Genomic DNA, 16,746 nt, shown 5'->3' on the forward strand with positions numbered 1-16,746 from the left:
CAAAGTTTCTTAAAATCGCCTGAACTATTGATTTCTGCAAAAAAAAAAAAAATACGACAGTGACTCTTTAAGGCTAAGGGTACTGATACATAAAGCAATTATCCGCTGTACTTGGCCGGATTCGCATGTTCCGGCTGATTATCGTTTTGTGTAATAGGTTGTGTATTAAATTAATGATCAACTGGCATGCATGATGTCGGCTGATTGTTGATTTAAAACATGACCTAAAATCAGGGGACTGAAAGTTTTTTGTTTTTTTTCTTCAATTTATAGCCCAGCCCCAACACACATTTTATTTTGTCAGATAACCTCTTGAAAGGGGTTATCCAGGCATAGAAAAAACATGGCCGCTTTCTTCCAGGAACAGCACCACTCTTGTCCTCTGTGGTTTTGTAGCTCAGTTCCATTGAAGTGAATAGAGCTAAGTTGCAATACCACACACAACCTAAGGACAGGAGTGGTGCTGTTTTTGCAAGAAAGTAGATAAGTAATTTAGCTAATTCTGGATAATCAAGTTTTCTTGGCTAATACAACTGGTGACCTATCTTTTAAATGAACAGGAGCCGTACAGCAATAACAAGTCCCAACCACTACATAGTGAACAGAACTCACTTTTAATTCATCAATGTCATTTACAAATACTTTTCACATGTCAAATACTTCCTGGCTGGCCACAATTTCTGACCTGATAGACTGGACGGGTCCACAGATTTATAATATAATGTGTTCAGCGCAGGTGGCGCCTCTCCTGGCCGTATCTAGTCATGGGGGTCCAAACACTCAGATCCCAAGCCATAAAACATCTGACTGTTCTAATTGTATGGGCTCTGGGCTCTCTATGCCTGTGTAATCTATGTGTTATTTAGTGTATGGTGACCAGATTGGTTGTCACCCAGCTTTCCTGCCGCTAGATACATGTGATATATATGTGACCAGATCACAAGAAATAAGTAAGGTTCTAATAGAGGAGGCATTCTCATACACTACATCATGGATTATCTACCAAAGTGGCTGAACTACATCTCCCAGTATGCCCTGAAAGCCTCTGCCAGTGCATTCTGGGAATTGTAGTTTTGCAAAAGCCTGAGAGCCACAGGTTGGGGAACAGCAATTATCTATACAAACAGGTGAAAAGAAGAGCTGAAAACTAGTGACCAAAGATCTCTACAACTACTACTCCCATCAGAGCTCTTCTGCACACAGCAAGTACTATGAACAATCATAATACAGGCAAACACACAGCCTGAGCTCTAACACACCCCTATAATAGAAGCTGTGATCCCCTATACCAGTAAGCAGCACATACACCAGATGCACGTACCTACACAGGATCCCCAATCAGCCTGGGTGCTCACATGTACTCAGTCTATCAACGTCCTGTTCCTCCAACTGAGCATGCGCAGTCACAGTGTGCACGCCCCCAGCACAACGGCTGCCGGCTGTGATTGGCTGTCTATGGCTGAGGCTGCTGTGGCCATCTTTACCAAGGGAATCTCATAGATGACTAATATAAATCTGCCCATAAGCTGCAATTCAGCCTAAAATACAGCGATGATGTATTAGGAATATATATCTATTATATATATAACAGAGGCGTCCTATATATACATATATAAAAAAACACGTCTGCTGATGATAGTGCAGGCAGGTTACCAAGGCAACTGTACACAGCTCGCCATCCACACTGTATTGTATAGAGCTGTCACGTGTCAGAGTTTATTCTAAGGTTAGAAGGATTCCTATCAAGTAGCTTAAAGGGGCAAAAAGTGTATTCTTTACATAATAATGTTAACCATTCCTCATAGTTTTCAACATCTGTGCTTGTTATGCCCTTCACTGTTTCCTTCATAACAACCTGTCCTGATGATGGCATAGAAAGGCTTTATAGCAGTAAAAAAAAATATTTTAGCTGTTTTCTTTCCCCAAAAATGGAAAATGTTAATTAATTGAACAAGCTGGTAACGGACGATTCAATCTGGATTATCATAATACATTATTAAGCTATGTTCACGCTACGTAAAAAACACGGCCGTGTTTGCAACAACGGCTGATGTTTGCGCAAACACGGCCGTTGTTATGAAATACGGCCGTGTTTTTTTATGTAGTGTGAACCCGGCCTTAGGCTGGGTTCTCACACAGTATATCAGTCAGTATTGTGGTCCTCATATTGCAACCAAAACCCGGAGTGGATGGAAAACCCAGAAAGGCTCTGTTCACACAATGTTAAAACTGAGTGGATGGCCGCCATTTAATGGCAAATAACTGACATTATTTCAAAACAACAGCGGTTGTTATGAAATAACGCTAATTATTTGCCGTTAAATGGCGGCCATCCACTCAATTTCAACAGTGTGTGAACAGAGCCTTTCTGGGTTTTCCATCCACTCCGGGTTTTGGTTGCAGAATACTGACCAACATACTGGGCAAAAATACCATGTGGGAACACAACATATTTTTTGATTAAACAACGGCCGTTGTTGCAAGTTTGCAACAATGGCCCTTGTTTAAACACAGTGGCCGATCGCATTAATCCTTGTGGAATCCCGGACGGAGTGTATATACACTGTATACAATCCGGCCGGGATTCCATGCTGCCGCGCAGAAAACTGACATGTTTATTTTGTGCGGCCGCTATTCATTGAATAGTGATCGCACGAAATAGATTGTGCAGACAATGTGAAGTACAGCTCTGGACGTACTTTATATAGTGTGCTGCTAATTGGAGCACGGGCACACCCAAATTAAAAAGAAGTGATGTTCACCCACCGGTACTGCAGTATCGACCAGGTTAAACATCACAGAAAGTGGCCATTCTGTGACATGTTTTACAGCATGTGAACATGGCCTAAAAATGTAAAACCGCTTTCCTGTAATTAGCCGCCTATTAACTTGGAAAAATTATGCAGCAGGTAGCAAGGTGCTAAGGCAGGGATAGGGAACCCAGCTGTTGCACAACTACAACTCCCATCATGCCTGGGCAGCCAAAGCTTTAGCTTTGGCTGTTCAGGCATGATGGGAGTTGTAGTTTTGCAACATGACTTCTAAAATTCTTTATACTTTATGGCGTTGGAATCACTTACCTCTAATGGCCAAGCCCCTTCTTAAAGAGCCAGCACGTTATTTACCAGCTGTTGGTGTACAGTTACCATGGTAACCCGTCTGCATTATTATTAGCTCGGTAAGCCTCCATGTCATTTCTGTGTATGCCATAGGACGGCTCCGTTATCTATGTGTGCTTATCCTGCCTTCTTATTGATTATGGGCAGTTTTCTATTATTTCTCTATGAGGTGCCCATGGTAAAAATGGCCGCATGAGCTTTACTTGTACACAGCCAATCACAGCCGGCAGCAGTGGTACTGGGGGCGTGACTGCGCATGCTCAGTTGGAAAAGTAGGATGTTGATAGTTACATGTGAGCGCCAAGAAGTGATTGACTGGGGATCCTGTCAAGGTATGTGCAGCTGGTGGGTGTATCCCCCTGTACAATGTGGGGGGCAGTGCTGTTTACTGTCTCTTATATGGAGTCACAGATCACATGGGATGACATATGAATTAGTACATTTATGGGATATACCTTTGCACTGTATTATTGGTGAATTATAAATGATCACTTGCTGTATACAGGGGGCTCTGATGAGAGTTGTAGTGGTCATGCTTATGGTGTGTGTATATGGGCAGCCATGCTCCAGCTGTTACCCTGTGCTGCTGTCCTGTCTGCTCTTATGAGTCACATGACCAGAGCTGGACTGGGCCCCCAATGTATGGCTGCAGGCTGTCGCTATGACCTGGAGCTGCCTGTCACCACTGCTGTCATGTGACAGCCCAGGTTGCTGTGTGAGTGATGTCATCGTGCTGTGACATCACGTGTTATACAATACATGGTGCAGGGTTTGTTCTGTGAGTTTGAGATACTTATTCTGTGTCATGGTTACAATATACCATGGCTTATTTGTCATATGGGGGCTGACTATGGAGGTTTTCCTGAGGCAGTGGCACTGTCATCCAGATGCTGTGTGCACTGCAGGCTGTAATGTGGTGTGTGTGTGTGCACTGCAGGCTGTAATGTGGTGTGTGTGTGCACTGCAGGCTGTAATGTGGTGTGTGTGTGTGTGTGTGTGCACTGCAGGCTGTAATGTGGTGTGTGTGTGCACTGCAGGCTGTAATGTGGTGTGTGTGTGTGCACTGCAGGCTGTAATGTAATATAGTGTGTGCACTGCAGGCTGTAATGTGGTGTGTGCACTGCAGGCTGTAATGTAATATAGTGTGTGCACTGCAGGCTGTAATGTGGTGTATGCACTGCAGGCTGTAATGTGGTGTGTGTGTGCACTGCAGGCTGTAATGTGGTGTGTGCACTGCAGGCTGTAATGTGGTGTGTGTGTGTGCACTGCAGGCTGTAATGTGGTGTGTGCACTGCAGGCTGTAATGTGGTGTGTGCACTGCAGGCTGTAATGTGGTGTGTGCACTGCAGGCTGTAATGTGGTGTGTGCACTGCAGGCTGTAATGTGGTGTGTGTGTGCACTGCAGGCTGTAATGTGGTGTGTGTGTGCACTGCAGGCTGTAATGTGGTGTGTGCACTGCAGGCTGTAATGTAATATAGTGTGTGCACTGCAGGCTGTAATGTGGTGTGTGCACTGCAGGCTGTAATGTAATATAGTGTGTGCACTGCAGGCTGTAATGTGGTGTATGCACTGCAGGCTGTAATGTGGTGTATGCACTGCAGGCTGTAATGTGGTGTTTGCACTGCAGGCTGTAATGTGGTGTATGCGCTGCAGGCTGTAATGTGGTGTGTGCACTGCAGGCTGTAATGTAATATAGTGTGTGCACTGCAGGCTGTAATGTGGTGTGTGCACTGCAGGCTGTAATGTAATATAGTGTGTGCACTGCAGGCTGTAATGTGGTGTGTGCACTGCAGGCTGTAATGTAATATAGTTTGTGCACTGCAGGCTGTAATGTAATATAGTGTGTGCACTGCAGGCTGTAATGTGGTGTGTGCACTGCAGGCTGTAATGTAATATAGTTTGTGCACTGCAGGGTGTAATGTAATATAGTTTGTGCACTGCAGGCTGTAATGTAATATAGTGTGTGCACTGCAGGCTGTAATGTGGTGTGTGCACTGCAGGCTGTAATGTAATATAGTTTGTGCACTGCAGGGTGTAATGTAATAATAGTTTGTGCACTGCAGGGTGTAATGTAATATAGTTTGTGCACTGCAGGCTGTACTGTAATATAGTGTGTGCACTGCAGGCTGTAATGTAATATAGTGTGTGCACCGCAGGCTGTACTGTAATATAGTGTGTGCACTGCAGGCTGTAATGTAATATAGTTTGTGCACTGCAGGGTGTAATGTAATATAGTTTGTGCACTGCAGAGTGTAATGTGTATACACAGCAGGCTGTAATGTAATATAGTGTGTGCACTGCAGGCTGTACTGTAATATAGTGTGTGCACTGCAGGCTGTAATGTAATATAGTTTGTGCACTGCAGGCTGTAATGTAATATAGTGTGTGCACTGCAGGCTGTAGTGTAATATAGTGTGTACACTGCAGGCTGTAATGTAATATAGTGTGTGCACTGCAGGCTGTAATGTAATATAGTGTGTGCACTGCAGGCTGTAATGTAATATAGTGTGTGCACTGCAGGCTGTAATGTAATATAGTGTGTGCACTGCAGGCTGTAATGTAATATAGTGTGTGCACTGCAGGCTGTAATGTGGTGTGTGCGTACAGCCCGTCTCTATGCACTGGGGGCGGGCTTGCTGACCTCAGTGTGACCATGTCCTCTCTGTGATGCGGCTCCATTATAACCAATGGACCATGCACCAGTGCCGATCTACTACTGTAAAAAAAAAAAGAGCAATGTACCTAATGGTACATTCGCTTTAAAAATGCCATGTAAGTATGCCAGTCCATATATATACAGTATAGGTACAGTATGGTGTGTATATACAGTATGTGTATATATATATATATATATATATATATATATATATATATATACACACACTTTATTAGGTACACCTCTCAGCCAATCAGCCAATCACATGGCGGTAAGGGTCAATTTACACAGAAAGATTTATCTGACAGATTTTGGAAGCCAAAGCCAGGAACGGATTTAAAAAGAGGAGAAATCCCAGTCTTTCCTTTATAACGTGATTCCTGTTTATAGTCTGTGCCTGGTTTTGGCTTCAAAGATCTGTCAGATAAATCTGTCTGTGTAAATGCACCAAATGCATTTAGGCATGTAGACATGGTCAAGACAATCTCCTGCAGTTCAAACCGAGCATCAGTATGGGGAAGAAAGGTGATCTGAGTGCCTTTGAACGTGGCATGGTTGTTGGTGCCAGAAGGGCTGGTCTGAGTATTTCAGAAACTGCTGATCCACTGGGATTTTCACGCACAACCATCTCTAGGGTTTACAGAGAATGGTCCGAAAAAGAAAAAACATCCAGTGAGCAGCAGTTCTGTGGGCGGAAATGCCTTGTTGATGCCAGAGGTCAGAGGAGAATGGGCAGACTGGTTCGAGCTGATAGAAAGGCAACAGTGACTCAAATAGCCAACCGTTACAACCAAGGTAGGCAGAAGAGCATCTCTGAACGCACAGTACGTCGAACTTTGAGGCAGATGGGCTACAGCAGCAGAAGACCACACCGGGTGCCACTCCTTTCAGCTAAGAACAGGAAACTGAGGCTACAATTTGCACAAGCTCATCGAAATTGGACAGTAGAAGATTGGAAAAACGTTGCCTGGTCTGATGAGTCTCGATTTCTGCTGCGACATTCGGATGGTAGGGTCAGAATTTGGCGTCAACAACATGAAAGCATGGATCCATCCTGCCTTGTATCAACGGTTCAGGCTGGTGGTGGTGGTGTCATGGTGTGGGGAATATTTTCTTGGCACTCTTTGGGCCCCTTGGTACCAATTGAGCATCGTTGCAACACCACAGCCTACCTGAGTATTGTTGCTGACCATGTCCATCCCTTTATGACCACAATGTACCCATCATCTGATGGCTACTTTCAGCAGGATAATGCGTCATGTCATAAAGCTAGAATCATCTCAGACTGGTTTCTTGAACATGACAATGAGTTCACTGTACTCCAATGGCCTCCACAGTCACCAGATCTCAATCCAATAGAGCATCTTTGGGATGTGGTGGAACGGGAGATTCGCATCATGGATGTGTAGCCGACAAATCTGCGGCAACTGTGTGATGCCATGATGTCAATATGGACCAAAATCTCTGAGGAATGCTTCCAGCACCTTGTTGTATCTATGCCACGAAGAATTGAGGCAGTTCTGAAGGCAAAAGGGGGTCCAACCTGTTACTAGCATGGTGTACCTAATAAAGTGGCCGGTGAGTGTATATATATATATATATATATATATATATATATATATATATATATATACAATATGGTGTTTAATATTTCAAATTGAAAAAGCCCTGTGCTCGTTTTGGCATATTTATTGGCGCAGCAATGATGATCTGAATCCACTTTGCTTCTCTTTGTCTCCTGCTGAGATAACAGACACCTCCAGGGACTATCCACAAGCCCTGGGACCATCTATGACCTAAGCTGAAGCTCACTTTCCCTGGTCCTGGCCACAGATTGATGTTACAGCCTAGTCACTGGACACAAAGTGGAGAGTGGTGGTCGGTAACCTAGGCAACGAGCTGTCAACATTAGGGATGTAGTGTAGGGCACAAATTCAGAAGTTTTTTTTTTTGCATTAATACGTTGCCCACCCCTAGCTTTCCATGTTTCAAATATCAATTTATTATAGATTCTGCACAGTTTTGCTGTTATCTAGATGCATTCACCCCTACCAAACGCGTAAAATCAATCAGACGTCAGCATTGCATGATGGGAGATGTAGTTTTCTGGTCAGCGCCATGTTGGATATAGATTGGCTTTCTAAAAAACTTGGAACTATAGAACAGAAGCAGCTAGAAAGTCGGGAGATGGCTCAAAATTCTTAGGGGGACTTGGTGAGTAAGACCAGCTAGGTTTGGGAGCATTTTATTTTTTTTTAGCTCTTGGGTGGAGTACCCCTTTAAAAGCATTTGCAACATTGCCTACTTTTTCAGTTATAAAAACTTAAATGTGTCAGAATACCCCTTTAAGGCTGGGTTCACACTACGTATATTTCAGTCAGTATTGTGATCCCCATATTGCAACCAAAACCAGGAGTGGATTAAAAACACAGAAAGGATCTGTTCACACAATGTTGAAATTGAGTGGATGGCCGCCATATAACGGTAAATAACTGCCATTATTTCAAGATAACAGCCGTTGTTTTAAAATAACAGCAAATATTTGCCATTAAATGGCGGCCATCCACTCAATTTCAACATTGTGTGAACAGATCCTTTCTGTGTTTTTAATCCACTCCTGGTTTTGGTTGCAATACTGACTGAAATATACGTAGTGTGAACCCAGCCTAAATCTGTCATCATCCGGGCCCTACCTGAAGTGCTGACAGTGTGCTGTAGTTGACAGTTCTGTAGTGAGCATGTTACCTTTTTAATAATTTTTCGTGGAGTAGATTTTGCATAATTTAGGGTCTCCTACTAATGTAGAATCAAAGAGGAGTTGTGGCTCAGCATTTGGGTCACACTCTAGCATACCTCACCACTCTTTCTCCTTCCTCTTCTTCATGAATAATCTCTGCTGCCCAGCCTCCTGCTTGCTGTAGCTGTCAGACAGGGTCTGATTGTTTTAGACCTAAACTGCCTACAGATCAATGATACAGTTGAATCTCCTAGCCTAAGGGCCCTATTCCACAGTAACGATAATCGGCCGGATCGGGCCCATTTGGCCCGATTCGGCCGATTATCGTTCGGTGAAATAGAGAGAACGATCAGCCGATGATCGTGTCATTGGCTGATCGTTCATTTAGGGCCAGATCTAAAATCATCGTTGCCCCACCGCGCATCGCTACGGTTGAATAGCGGTGCACGGTAGGCGACCGACGATTTGACAAGCAGCAGCAGCAGTAATACATTACCTGTCCAGGCTTCTTCTCCGCGCTGTCTTCATCCCTCACTCAATGATCATCAGGCCGTGGAATAGGCCCAGTAAACGAGCGGCGATCTAGCAGATCGCCTCTCGTTTACATCGTTGATCGGGCCCTGTTCGGCCCGTGGAATACCACCCTAACTGTGCTGGAGCTAAGGTCTTAGGGTAATTCATCTGTCCACAGACTTATAACAGTTTTGCCTAGGTTCATTTGCCCTGATGGAAATGAAATATAGTTGTTTTATTTTTTCTCATCATTGTATGAAAAAAAGCTGAATTTTAAAACTAAATTAGACCTGATCATAATGAGTCTATGGGAGGCTTGCGCGCCTCCTCTCCCTGCGCTGAAGAATGAACTATTAGACCTGATCATAATGAGTCTATGGGAGGCTTGCGCGCCTCCTCTCCCTGCGCTGAAGAATGAACTATTAGACCTGATCATAATGAGTCTATGGGAGGCTTGCGTGCCTCCTCTCCCTGCGCTGAAGAATGAACTATTAGACCTGATCATAATGAGTCTATGGGAGGCTTGCGCGCCTCCTCTCCCTGCGCTGAAGAATGAACATGTTCATTCGTTAATAACTTTGGTTATTAATAAATCTATGCTTGCTTTTATGTTACTACTCTGTTTACCTGTGGTATAGAATATAATGTAAGACACAGCTTCAGCCTGTCCTGTTAGGGTTTTCTTCCTCTCAGCTCTTAAGGCCCTTTTATATGGGCCCATTATCATCAAGAAGCGCTGCTAGAAACGCTCATTCGGCTGATAATCTTCCCATGTAAAAGTGACAGCGATCAGCTGATGAGAAAACACCTGCTCGTCGGTTGATCGCACCTATTGTGCGGCAGTATATTTTCTTGCTATTGTTCACTCATCTTCCAGTCTAAACAGGAGATGCGCGGCTGATAGCAATGTATCTAAAAGGCCGTGCGATTAACTGTGCCTTGTATAGGCACTGCAATCGAAAGCTGATCTTGCTGATCGGCACTTGTATGCGCTGCAGATGACTTAAGATTAAGGATGGTCCAAACTTGCCGAGGTTCGGGTTCGTACGAACTCGAACGCTCGGCATCAGATTCCCGCTGTCTGCCCGCTCCGTGCAGCAGGTGGATACAGCAGGAGGACCGCCTGGAAAACTGGGATACAGCCTATGGCTATGGCTGTATCCCAGTTTTCCAGGCGGTCCTCCCGCTGTAGCTACCCTCTCCATGGAGCAGGCAGACAGCGGGAATCATTGCCGAGAGTTCGGGTTTGTACGAACCCGAACCTCGGAAGGTTCGGACCATCCCTACTTAAGATCGGTAAGTACAAAAGGACCCCTACAAAGGAGAGCAGTGTCAGGCTTTATTACGCAGGATGTACTGAAGAATTACTCACAGAAGATATATGCAGTGTGAGTCAGGGGATAGCTCAGCTACTATATCACTGCTTTCCTGGTCTCTTCAATAAGAAACTAAATACAAGAAGAAGGGGACACAAGGAGGTTGGCCTGCTGAAAAACATGACAAAATATTATTCTATTGCAGGAAGAGTAGTAGATGTTTGGAACATACTTCCAGCAGATGTGGTTGGTAATTCTACAGTTAAGGCCCTATTCACACATCCTGTTCCTGTCCGCAATTGCGGATCCGCAATAATATAGGACCAATGTATTTCAATGGACCTATACACACATCCGTGTTGTGTACTGGGCTGCAATCCGTTCCGCAAAAAAAAAAGGACAGACCCTAGTACGGACAGTAACTGACACATCCAATACAACTCTATGGGGTCTGTATTTTACTGAAGCAATACGGATGCAATACGGATGCAATACGGACTGAATTTGCGGATTGTATACTGACTGAAATTTGCGGATTGGAAAAATATACTGACGTGTGAATAGACCCTAAGGGTCTATTCACACGTCAGTATATTTTTCCAATCCGCAAATTTCAGTCAGTATACAATCCGCAAATTCAGTCCGTATTGCATCCGTATTGCATCCGTATTGCATCCGTATTGCTTCAGTAAAATACAGACCCCATAGAGTTGTATTGGATGTGTCAGTTACTGTCCGTACTAGGGTCTGTCCTTTTTTTTTTGCGGAACGGATTGCAGCCCAGTACACAACACGGATGTGTGTATAGGTCCATTGAAATACATTGGTCCTATATTATTGCGGATCCGCAATTAAGGACATGAACAGGACGTATGAATAGAGCCTAAATGTAATTATGCCTGGAATAAACTAATATAATGAAAATAATAAATTAGAAAATAGTGTAAGAGCAATATAGATGGACCAGGTAGTCTTGTTCTGCCTTCAGTCTTACATGTGTCCATATTTCTCCTATAAAAGCAAAGAACATAACCCAAAGGTACAGATATTTTACATGCAGTTATCTTCTGTTTATTGCTGCTTTCTCCTCTCACTATACAATCAGACAATATGCCCCAATGTCAGGATGTAATAAGGGAAGCCTAACCCTATATGAAAAGAATCATTTAGTACAGGATTGATCTATAAAATCATAAAGAACGTTGGGGGAAAATAAATTTGACTTTGTTTGCTGGTTAACAATTCTTAACAGGAAATCTAACATTTAGAAGCTATCATATCAAAAAAGTCATCATGATCCTAGCCGGGAATAATAGAGAGTGTCACTGTCAATTCTGCCTTCTCACGTTCGCTTCCCTTCACTTCATCTGATTTTAATAATCCCTGTCAAACCACAAACAGTCCACATTACGTTCCTGACACCGGAGCTTTCAGAAAGACGGAATCTCAACATTCATTTAGACACTACAAAAGAAAGCTGTCCAGCTGGACAAATATTATTTCCACACTTGACAGTCTCCACTGTTAAGTATGCCTTTTAATTTTAACTCGAGCTGCCAAGTGCTTGATATGAGCTTCTTGTGCACTGTAGATTGACTTGCAGGATTAGAAGAGCAACAACTGGAATTGTGTCCGACTAGTATTTCTCTTTTTTTTTTTCCTTTGGAGACTAACAAAACCATGAGCACAATGGAAGGCTTGTGGAGTGGATTGATTCACAGGTCAACTATATATATATATATATATATATATATATATATATATATATATATACACACACAGACAGATCAGACATAGCAGTAATACTACCTGCTAAATATTGCATAGCTCTCCGTTGTCCTGCCAAAATGGCTTTGTTTAAAAGGAATCTGTCACTAGGTTTATGCCGCCTTAAATGAATGCAGCATAAACTAGTGACAGAAATGCTGAACAGATTGATGTATTACTTACATCATTCTGTTCAGCTGTTCTCCTAATATGCAGGAGAATAGGATTCTTGACACACCCCTCCCCCTGCCCTCCAGCTGCTGATTGACAGTTCACTTCCTATACACAGCATGGATAGACAACTGCCAATCAGCAGCTGGTAGGTGGAGCTTTCTAGTTCTCATGAATATTGAGGACTATTGGGCTCATGCACATAATGGAGAGGACTACTTATTGTCCATGTTATTCAGGAGGATATCTCTGAATCAGCTGCAGAGAACAATGTAAGTGATACATCAATCTGCTCAGCTTCTCCACTGCTACTTAATGCTACCCTGACATAGGACAGCATAAACCTACTGCAAGAGTCACTTTAAGTCATGGACTCCATAAGAGCCTTTTGAAGGTGTCTGTTATTAGCGCCGGATCCCACAGATGTTCAAGCATACTAAGGAAGTTGGAGGCCAAGTCGACACCTTGAATTCATGTTCTTTAAACTATTTTTTACAGGGTAGCAGGTATGCATTATTCTATTGAAAAGAGGGCACTGTTTAAAGGGAATCTGTCAGCTGTAATTCATGTTCTAAACTGCTGACACTGTTAGATAGTTGTTAGGTCAGGGAGACACATGGTAACTCTCACATATCTGTCTGTGCTTCCAGAACTTGTACTACATGTGTTTACTGTACAACATATGAAAAAGGCTTTCCTAAGATCCAGATCTGCAGCATGCCACCTCATTCCCCCTCTAATTCCTGATTCTTCTTGGGACTCGTGGACAATTTTTTTAAGGCAAAGCCAGGAATAGATTAGAAAAAAAGAGAAATCTCAGTCTTTGCTTTATGACCTGTTCTCTGTTTATAGTCTGTTGCTGTCTTTGGCTTCAGAAATCCATCAGATAATCTGTCAGATATCTGTGTGTGTAGAAGAACCCTAAGCTTCCAGATGGCTGTCAATCACGTAGAGGCAGGGAAGGGACGTGGAACAAGGAGGCATTCTGGCAGATTTGGACTTGGGACAGGTGGTATGTTTCTAAAGATGCCCGTACATGTGAGATGAAGTTGATGAAAGTAGGCGATTTAGACTGAAGCGATTGTTCATCAGGTGAAATTTAACAAAAGACAATAATTTTATCTGTCAAATGAAAAGGTTTTTAAAGAAGTTGGCTGTTTGAAATCTTTGGCATTTATTCATGAACAGTCTTTCCGAAAAGATTATCTCAAAACATTTCCAGAGAGTTTGTCCTTCACTTAATGTCATTGGTCATATATGTCCAGTTTGAGCAACTATACCAACCAATATGGACTAAAAGTGAAAATGTGTGTCTGCAAAAAGATCCGTCATCAGACAATTGTTTGTTCAGCCATCAGCCTACTTCTGTTTCATGTGTATGGCCACCATACCACCATAAGTAACATTCACAAAAAGAATAGAGATGAGCGGGAGTTAAGCCACTGGCTGTATTCCATGTTTTCCAGGACTTCCTAGGGTTGCAACCAACTGGTATTCAAATGCTGAATGATCCGACTTGAGGGTGCTCAAGATGCACTCATCTCTAATAAAGACTAGAGTCTTATGGTCCTTTTACACAGGGCGATTATCGTTCGAATTTTCACAATAACGATCGCATTTGAGCGATAATCAGCTCATGTAAACACAGCGAACGATCAAGCGACAAACGATAAATCATTCATTGTGATCCCAAATCATCGTTGGTCGTTCACTGAAAATTCGCAGATCGCTTCATGTAAACAGTCTTTCAACGATTCACCCTATGTGTGATATAGGCTTAAGCGATCTTACAATGATCGCAATAACGATTTTTTTCAAACGATATATCTTTCCGTCTAAACACTGATCATTATAAAAAACACATAGTTACTTCAAAATCGTTAATCGTTCGGTTGAACGAATTATCGCTCTGTGTAAAAGGACCATTAGGTTTCCTGGCAGAACATTGCATCACACAGAGTATCACACTGCCTCCATTGGCTTGTCTTCTTCCCATAGTTTATCCTTGTGCCATTTCTTCCCAAGGTAATTCACATTTTTGTAACCACATAATGTAAAAAAAAAAATTGGTTAGACCAGACCACTGTCTTCCATTGCTCCTTTTTCTAGCTCTGATGCTTATCGTTGGCACTCATGGCTCTGAACGAGGTCAACATGGACCACCTGTGACTATGTAGCCCCATATGCAACAAGCTGTAATACACACTCGCCCACATTTACTATTGCAGATATTCCACGTTTATCGAGTTTTAGACACTGTTTAGACTGCACAAGGTTCCTCAACGCCTTTTGTGAAGACGTCCAAAATTGAGAAGACGTCAGTGAGGTATCAGTGTGTTTGTGGGTAATCAGAGTTCTCTGGTAATCATAATGATCTGACAATGAAGATGGACATCAGGATAAAACAGGAGCCTATTGTTATTACTCTAACAATTTTAACAGAATCGAGAACATTTGGCACATTCCAATTAGGAACATGACATCTTATCTCTAATAAGCCGTTGTTAAAAGCTTTATTCTCATCTTTCCTTTCCAATCTGCAATGTCGTCTTCAAAGTGAACTTTCTAGCACAGTTCACAGTTTCACATAAATCACTTTAAAAGTAATTGATTTTTCTGATGAACTTGACAGTCGTTGAATAATTAGCGCTTTATTTAAAGCTTGCATATGTCAATCAAATACCTTAGATTACTTAAAAAGGGAGATATTAACTCTTAAGCTGCTTTTTAGAACCGCAGTCAATGAATCAGTTGAGCATTCACAATTCCAGTTGGGTAGATTAATAAAAATGTAAGGCTGGTTAATACTGATGAGTTGTAATCGGTTTCCTAGGTATTACTTAAAGTGCTGGGGAATTTTTGTGGTTGGGAAAGCTAGGTAATTGCCTACCATGGAGCTACATACAGTACAGTCACATTATTATGACCACCAGCTTATTATGACCACCAGCTTATATCTGGAGTATCCACCATATGCATGGATAGCAGCTAGAAAGGCTAAAGGGAGTGGCCTAAAGGGAACCAATCATGTCCAAAATTGCTAATAAAGCGAATCTATCACTAGGTACATCGCTGTGGGCTTTTTACATGATGGCGGGGATGCCGCCTCCTGGTTCCTGCGCACAGCGCCAGTATATTCCCAGGCATGAAGCACTGGAGGCGGACCTGCCCGCCCCCAGTGTGATGAAACCCACTGTCCTTTGTGACACGGCTCCATTAGAATCATGCTTCATGCCCGGCTGGTGCTCGGAATAGACCAGGGCCATGCCAGTAACCAGGTGGGGTTCCAAAAAAAGGACCATATCCCAGCGTCAGCCCCAGTCTGTTCATGTAAAATGCTCATAACTATGTACCTAGTGATACATTCACTTTAAGCTAGCAAACATTGCTAATACACTAAAAAGGGTCAGTGGAGCCTCAGTTACATGTCTGAAAACACGGGAATAGCCAGATATCCCTCCAGAGAAGGAAAGCCTGTTGCCAAGGGGTTCCTCCGAGTGGGGAGTTCACCAAACCACCCTGATACATAGCCCCTTAAGTCCAACTCTGTTGCGAGTATTGAAACGTAAATTGGAAAATACCAGGGTGGCCCCTTTTGCGTCAAAGTCTAAGGGTTTTATTCCATGGGCCGCCCAGGGCCCGATCAACGATGTAAACGAGCGCCAATCTGCTAGATCGGCGTTTGTTTACTGGGCCTACTTCACGGACCGACAATCGTTTAGCGAGGGCTGCAGGGACAACGTTACCGGTGTCGTTGCAGCCCTTGTTTCATACTTTACCTGTCCAGACTGCAGGTCTTCTCCTTCTCCCGGTCCCGTGCCGCAGCAGCTTCCAAGCGGCCTGTCTGAGCTGACAGAACACTCAGCCAATCACTGGCTGGGACCGCCGTGGCCAGTGATTGGCTGAGTGGTCTGTCAGTTTAGACAGGCCACTCCGAAGCTGCTGCGGCGTAGGACTGGGAGAAGGAGAATACCTGCAGCCTGGACAGGTAAAGTATGTTGTTTGTGAAATTGTTGGTCGCCCGCCATGCCCGCTATTCCACATAGCGATGTGCGATGGCGGGTGGTGCGATGACGATCAGCTGATGAGAAGATCATCGGCTGATCGTTCTCTTTATTCCACGGAGTGATAACCGATTATCTCTCCGTGGAATAGGCCCCTTACTCTGTGGCGAGTATTGTGACATGACAAGGGTACCAAGGCTAGGCATCTATCCACAGACAGCTGTTTCGGGGTATTTGCCCCTCGTCAGTTGGTGAACTCCCCACTGAGAGGCACCCCTTGGCAACAGGCTTTCCTTTGGAGGGATATCTGGCTATTCCCATGTTTTGAGACTTGTAACTGAGGCTTCACTGACCCTTTTTTGCTTTGCTAATACACCTAAGCACTGCCCAAACATATATCTGTTGCCTGGGTCCCTGCCCGCTATGCCCTGAAAAGGTACTTTGTTGAACTCCTAACCTTGTA

At 43.5% G+C, this 16,746-nt stretch overlaps 2 protein-coding genes across 9 annotated transcripts in view; one reads left to right on the plus strand and one right to left on the minus strand.

The window, feature by feature from the left end:
* Positions 1–3,248, minus strand: part of KIAA0825 (KIAA0825 ortholog) — a 313,028-nt gene extending 309,780 nt beyond the window's left edge. For 4 of the 7 annotated variants that reach the window (XM_069962920.1, XM_069962918.1, XM_069962916.1 and 1 more), the window contains exon 1: positions 3,081–3,248. The gene's annotated coding sequence lies outside the window, so the exon portion shown is untranslated. Of the gene's footprint in view, positions 1–1,321; positions 1,395–3,080 lie in introns of those variants that run through there. The other 3 variants (XM_069962921.1, XM_069962922.1, XM_069962917.1) reach the window with 2 other exon arrangements.
* The window catches only part of SLF1 (SMC5-SMC6 complex localization factor 1), a 66,797-nt gene continuing 51,724 nt past the window's right edge, over positions 1,674–16,746 (plus strand). The window contains exon 1 of one of the 2 annotated variants that reach the window (XM_069962925.1): positions 1,674–1,726. The gene's annotated coding sequence lies outside the window, so the exon portion shown is untranslated. Of the gene's footprint in view, positions 1,727–3,397; positions 3,452–16,746 lie in introns of those variants that run through there. The other variant, XM_069962923.1, reaches the window with a different exon arrangement.

The sequence above is a fragment of the Dendropsophus ebraccatus genome, chromosome 3, assembly GCF_027789765.1.
Source record: "Dendropsophus ebraccatus isolate aDenEbr1 chromosome 3, aDenEbr1.pat, whole genome shotgun sequence".
Lineage (NCBI taxonomy): Eukaryota > Metazoa > Chordata > Amphibia > Anura > Hylidae > Dendropsophus > Dendropsophus ebraccatus.